Genomic DNA, 7,435 nt, shown 5'->3' with positions numbered 1-7,435 from the left:
CGCTTCACGGCTACTAAGTGACACTCCCTTGGATCAGATTGAAATCTAGCACACATGCATACACTAAACATAATATCCGGTCTACTAGCACATAAATAAAGTAAAGACCCTATCATGGACCGGTATGCCTTTTGATCAACGGACTTACCTTCTTTGTTGAGGTCGGTGTGTCCGTTAGTTCCCATTGGAGTCTTTGCGGGCTTGGCGTCCTTCATCCCAAACCGCTTGATCAAGTCTTGCGTGTACTTTGTTTGGGAGATGAAGGTCCCATCCTTGAGTTGCCTCACTTGGAACCCAAGGAAATAGCTTAACTCGCCCATCATCGACATCTCAAACTTGTGAGTCATCACCCTGCTAAACTCTTCACAAGGCTTTTGATTAGTAGAACCAAATATTATGTCATCAACATAAATTTTACACACAAAAAGATCACCATCACAAGTCTTGGTAAAAAGAGTTGGATCGGCTTTTCCAACCTTGAAAGCATTAGCAATTAAAAAGTCTCTAAGGCATTCATACCATGCTCTTGGGGCTTGCTTAAGTCCATAGAGCGCTTTAGAGAGCTTACACACGTGGTCGGGGTACCGTTCGTCCTCGAAGCCAGGGGGTTGCTCTACGTACACCTCCTCCTTGATTGGCCCGTTGAGGAAAGTGCTCTTCACATCCATTTGGAACAACCTGAAAGAATGGTGAGCGACATATGCTAGCAAAATACGAATGGACTCTAGCCTAGCCACAGGAGCAAAAGTCTCCTCAAAGTCCAAACCTGCGACCTGGGCATAACCTTTTGCCACAAGTCGTGCCTTGTTCCTTGTCACCACTCCGTGCTCATCTTGTTTGTTGCGGAACACCCACTTGGTTCCCACAACATTTTGCTTGGGACGAGGCACCAGTGTCCAAACTTCATTTCTTTTGAAATTGTTGAGCTCCTCCTGCATGGCCAACACCCAGTCCGGATCTAGCAAGGCCTCTTCTACCCTGAAAGGCTCAATAGAAGAGACAAAAGAGTAATGCTCACAAAAATTAACTAATCGGGATCGAGTAGTTACTCCCTTGCTAATATCACCCAAAATTTGGTCGACGGGATGATCCCTTTGAATCATCGCTTGAACTTGGGTTGGAGGTGCCGGTTGCGCTTCTTCCTCCAGTACATGATCATCTTGTGCTCCCCCTTAATCACACGCCTCCTGTTCATCATCTTGAGTTGGGGGATGCACCATTGTTGAGGAAGAAGGTTGATCTCGTTCATCTTGTTCCTGTGGCCGCACATCCCCAATCGCCATGTTGCGTATTACGGCCGTTGGAACTTCTTCTTCATCTACATCATCAAAATCAACAACTTGCTCTCTTGGAGAGCCATTAGTTTCATCAAATACAACGTCGCTAGAGACTTCAACCAAACCCGATGATTTGTTGAAGACTCTATACGCCTTTGTATTTGAGTCATAACCTAACAAAAACCCTTCTACGGCTTGGGGAGCAAATTTGGAATTCCTACCCTTCTTCACTAGAATGTAGCATTTACTCCCAAAAACTCGAAAATACGAAACATTGGGTTTGTTACCGGTTAGTAGCTCATACGACGTCTTCTTGAGGAGGCGATGAAGGTAGACCCTGTTGATGGCGTGGCAAGCCGTGTTCACGGCTTCCGACCAAAAGCACTCGAGGGTCTTGAACTCTCCAAGCATCATCCTCGCCATGTCTATAAGCGTCATGTTCTTCCTTTCTACCACACCATTTTGCTGTGGTGTGTAGGGAGCGGAGAACTCGTGCTTGATCCCTTCCTCCTCAAGGTACTCCTCCACTTGAAGGTTCTTGAACTCAGACCCATTGTCGCTCCTTATCTTCTTCACCTTGAGCTCAATCTCGTTTTGAGCTCTCCTTAGGAAACGCTTGAGGGTCCCTTGGGTTTCAGATTTATCCTGCAAAAAGAATACCCACGTGAAGCGGGAAAAGTCATCAATAATAACTAGTCCATACTTACTTCCTCCTATGCTTAGATAGGCGACGGGTCCGAAGAGGTCCATATGTAGCAGCTCCAGAGGTCTTGATGTGGTCATCGCATTCTTGTTGTGATGCGCTCCTCCTACTTGTTTACCTGCTTGACAAGCTGCACAAGGTCTATCTTTTTCGAAAGTAACATTAGTTAGACCTATCACGTGTTCTCCCTTTAGAAGCTTGTGAAGGTTCTTCATCCCCACATGTGCTAAGCGGCGATGCCACAGCCAGCCCATGCTAGTCTTAGCAATTAAGCATGCATCTAGACCGGCCTCCTCTTTTGCAAAATCAACTAAATAAAGTTTGCCGTCTAATACACCCTTGAAAGCTAATGAACCATCACTTCTTCTAAAGACAGACACATCTACATTAGTGAATAGACAATTATATCCCATATTGCATAATTGACTAACAGACAACGAGTTATATCCGAGCGACTCAACTAAAAACACATTAGAAATAGAGTGCTCGGAAGAAAATGCAATTTTGCCTAACCCCTTCACCTTGCCTTGGTTCCCATCACCGAATATTATTGAATCTTGGGGATCCTTGTTCTTGACGTAGGAAGAGAACATCCTCTTTTCCCCCGTCATGTGATTTGTGCATCCGCTGTCGATAATCCAGCTAGAGCCCCCGGATGCATAAACCTGCAAGGCAAATTTAGGCTTGGGTCTTAGGTACCCAACTCATGTTGGGTCCTACAAGGTTAGTACAAATATCCTTAGGGACCCAAATGCAAGTTTTGTATCCCTTGCATTTTGCCCCTAATTTTCTAGCAACTATCTTCCTATCCTTTCTACAAATAGCAAAGAAAGCATTTAAAGCATGATATATTGTAGAAGGTTCATTCATAACTTTCCTAGGAACATGAACAATATTCTTTCTAGGCACATGATGAATATTTTTCTTAGGCATATCTCTACCATGCACAACATGGGAACTAGAAGCAGTCATATCATAAGCATGTGAAACAACATTATTGAAATGAACGTTCCTAGAATATTTCCTATCATTGTATAAGAAAGCATGGTTCTTTTGCACACTATTTGCCATAGGGGCCTTCCCTTTCTCCTTGATGGAGATGGGTGCCTTATGGCTTTGGCTTGTCAAGTTCTTGGCTTCCCTTTTGAAGCCAAGTCCATCCTTAATTGAGGGGTGTCTACCAATTGTGTAGGCATCCCTTGCAAATTTTAGCTTATCGAATTCACTTTTGCTAGTCTTAAGTTGGGCATTGAGACTAGCCACTTCAACATTTAATTTAGAAATTGAAGCTAGGTGTTTGCTACAAGCATCGATATCAAAATCTTTACACCTAGTGCAAGTTACAACATTTTCTACACAAGATGTTGATTTACTAGCTATTTCTAACTTAGCATTCAAATTATCATTTATGCTCCTTAAACTAGAAATTGTCTCATGGCAAGTAGATAGTTCACAAGAAAGTATTTCATTCCTTTTAACTTCTAAAGCATGAGATTTTTGAGCCTCTACAAATTTATCATGTTCTTCATACAACAAATCCTCTTGCTTTTCTAATAACTTATTCTTATCATTCAAGGCATCAATTAATTCATTAATTTTATCAACCTTGGTTCTATCTAGGCCCTTGAATAAACATGAATAATCTATTTCATCATCATCACTAGACTCGTCCTCACTTGAAGAAGCATAAGTAGTATTTCGAGTACATACCTTCTTCTCCCTCGCCATGAGGCATGTATGACGCTCGTTGGGGAAGAGGGCCGATTTGTTGAAGGCGGTGGCGGCGAGTCCTTCGTTGTCGGAGTCAGACGACGAACAATTCGAGTCCCACTCCTTTCCAAGGTGTGCCTCGCCCTTAGCCTTCTTGTAAGTTTTCTTCTTTTCCCTCTTGTTCCCTTGTTCCTGGTCACTATCATTATCGGGACAGTTAGCGATAAAATGACCAATCTTACCACATTTGAAGCATGAGCGCTTCCCCTTCGTCTTGTTCTTGTAAGGCTGTCCTTTGCGTTCCTTAAGCGCCGTCTTGAAGCGTTTGATGATGAGGGCCATCTCTTCATCATTAAGCCCAGCCGCCTCAACTTGTGCTACCTTGCTGGGTAGCGCCTCCTTGCTCCTCGTTGCCTTGAGAGCAATGGGTTGAGGCTCATGGATTGGACCATTCAACGCGTCGTCCATGTATCTCGCCTCCTTGATCATCATCCGCCCGCTTACGAACTTTCCAAGGATCTCCTCGGGCGTCATCTTCGTGTACCTAGGATTCTCACGAATATTGTTCACAAGATGTGGATCAAGGACGGTGAAGGATCTTAGCATTAGGCGGACGACGTCGTGGTCCGTCCATCGCGTGCTTCCATAGCTCCTTATCTTGTTGATGAGGGTCTTGAGCCTGTTATATGTTTGGGTTGGCTCCTCCCCTCTTATCATCGCGAATCTCCCGAGTTCGCCTTCCACCAATTCCATCTTGGTGAGCATGGTGACGTCGTTTCCCTCATGTGAGATCTTGAGGGTGTCCCAGATCTGCTTGGCATTGTCTAAGCCGCTCACCTTATGGTATTCGTTCCTGCACAATGAAGCTAGAAGAACAGTAATAGCTTGTGCATTTTTGTGAATTTGCTCGTTAATGAACATGGGACTATCAGTACTATAAAATTTCATTCCACTCTCTACTATCTCCCATATGCTCGGATGGAGAGAGAACAAGTGACTACGCATTTTGTGACTCCAAAATCCGTAGTCCTCTCCATCAAAGTGAGGAGGTTTGCCAAGTGGAATGGAGAGCAAATGAGTATTTGTACTTTGCGGAATACGAGAGTAATCGAAAGAAAAGTTTGAATTAACCGTCTTTCTTTTGTCGTAGTCGTTGTCGTCGTTGTCCTTTTGGGAAGAGGTGGACTCGTCGCTGTCGTCGTAGTAGACGATCTCCTTGATGCGCCTTGTCTTCTTCTTCTTCCCATCTTTTCGTTTGTGGCCCGAGTCGGTAGGCTTGTCATCTTTGGGCTCGTTGACGAACGACTACTTCTCCTTATCATTGATCACAATCCCCTTGCCCTTAGGATCCATCTCTTCGGGCGATTAGTCCCTTTCTTGAAGAGAACAGCTATGATACCAATTGAGAGCACCTAGAGGGGGGGGGGTGAATAGGTGATCCTGTAAAACTTGAAACTTAATGCCACAAAACTTGATTAGGAGTTAGCACAAGTAATGCCAAGTGGCTAGAGAGGAGTCTTTGCAAGACACGATAACCACAAGAAGATCAATCACAGATAGACACAGTGGTTTATCCCGTGGTTCGGCCAAGTCCAACACTTGCCTAGTCCACGTTGTGGCGTCCCAACGGACGAGGGTTGCAATCAACCCCTCTCAAGCGGTCCAAAGACCCACTTGAATACCACGGTGTTTTGCTTTGCTTTTCTATATCCCGTTTGCGAGGAATCTCCACAACTTGGAGCCTCTCGCCCTTACACTTTGATGATCACAAAGAAGCACAAAGTAAGGGAGGGATGAGCAACACACTCAAGACAAGAAATCACAGCAACACCACGCACACAAGTCGCAACAAGAGCTCACAACACAACTCAATGAGTTCACAACTCAACTAGAGCTCTAATTGCTATCGCAAGGAATCAAAAGCGCGGAATCGAAGTCTTAGTGCTTAGGAATGCTTAGAGAATGCTTGGTGTTTTCCTTCATGCGCCTAGGGGTCCCTTTTATAGCCCCAAGGCAGCTAGGAGCCGTTGAGTGCATTCCAGGAAGACATTTCTTGCCTTCTGTCGCCTGGCACACCGGACAGTCCGGTGCACCACCGGACACTGTCCGGTGCGGATCTCCTTCCTTATTTGGCGAAGCCGACCGTTGGCGCTTGGGAGCCGTTGGCGCACCGGATAGTCCAGTGCCCCCTTCCGACCGTTGGCTCGGCCACGTGTCTCGCGCGGATCGCGCAGCCGACCGTTGGCTCGGCCGACCGTTGGCTCACCGGACAATCCGGTGAATTATAGCCGTACGCCGTTAATCACTTCCCGAGAGCAGCAAGTTCGCCTGAGCCAGCCTGGCGCACCGGACACTGTCCGGTGCACCACCGAACACTGTCCGGTGCACCCAGACTGAGCTGACTTTGGCTGAACAAAGCCATCTTTAATTTCAACTTGATTTTTCCTGTTTCCAGCACTTAGACACAATATATTAGTCTCTAAAACAATGTACTAAGTCTGAGAAACATACCTTTATACTTGAATTGCACTTTGTCCACCATTTACACTTAGGCACTTGTGTTGGACACTAAATCACCAAAATACTTAGAAATGGCCCAAGGGCACATTTCCCTTTCAGTCCCGTGCCCACGGCCCTGTCCCGTCGCGCCGGCCGCCACCGCCCCGACGTCCCAAGGCCGCGGCGCAGTCCGGAGGCCACCGCCCCGAGCCCGCCACCGCCCCGACGTCCCGAGGCCGCGGCGTAGTCCGGAGGCCACCGCCCCAACGTCCCGAGGCCGCGGCGCAGTCCGGAGGCCACCGCCCTGACGTCCCGAGGCCGCGACGCGGTCCGGAGGCCAACACCCCGCCGTCCCGAGCCCGCCACCGCCCCGACGTCCCGAGGCCGCGGCGCGGTCCGGAGGCCAACGCCCCGCCGTCCCGAGCCCGCCACCGCCCCGCCGTCCTGAGCCCGCTGCTCCACCGCTGTCCCTCCCTCCGGCCGTCGTCCCTCCCAAGGCCATCCACTCCGACGCCACTCCCGAGGTAATTTTTTCTAATTATTCTTTAATTTTTTGCATTTATTTGTTATTAATTAGTTAGGTGAGTAGTCATTATTTTTTAGCATAGTTTATGGTTTACGGGTAAGTGAGTAGTCAGCGTTAATTAACATTGTTTAGCATTTATTTATCTTAGGGTTTATTTATTACTTTTATATGTTCAACTATCGCACTCTATAGGTTTTATAAACTTGACCGTATAGGGGAGGTGCTACCCATTTTTTACTGGGAGTAATATTTAGGGTTTAGGAGATGAGTAGATGGGGATAGTAATAAGTTATTGATAGTGTTAGTCAGATACCATATTTAATGGATATTGAGTTAGTAATATGTGTTTGCAATAGATGGACACCCTAGTGACACTATACCATGGAGGAAGCGTGGAGACAAATGTTATGGGAATGTTAGTTTTTATGGTATGAAGAACGTGACCATGATGTTCGATGGAAGACCCTCCTTTGGCCAGATTTTCGCTCGAGCTTGTGAGGAGATTAGTTGCAATTTAAACAACCCTAGAATATCAATTCAGGGTTTGTTGTCCCATATTACATCTGAGACAGTTGTCCGACGGTTGATCTCCATTGCCTCAGAAGATGATTGGGTGAGATATGTCAGAATTGTGAAGACGATTGTTCCACCATGTTTGGATGTGGTTGTTCGAAAGTTATCGTTTAGTCATTGCGATGCTCCATTCGGGTTGTCTCCACA

Source organism: Zea mays, chromosome 8 (assembly GCF_902167145.1).
Source record: "Zea mays cultivar B73 chromosome 8, Zm-B73-REFERENCE-NAM-5.0, whole genome shotgun sequence".
Lineage (NCBI taxonomy): Eukaryota > Viridiplantae > Streptophyta > Magnoliopsida > Poales > Poaceae > Zea > Zea mays.
Note: the sequence above shows the minus strand (reverse complement) of the source record.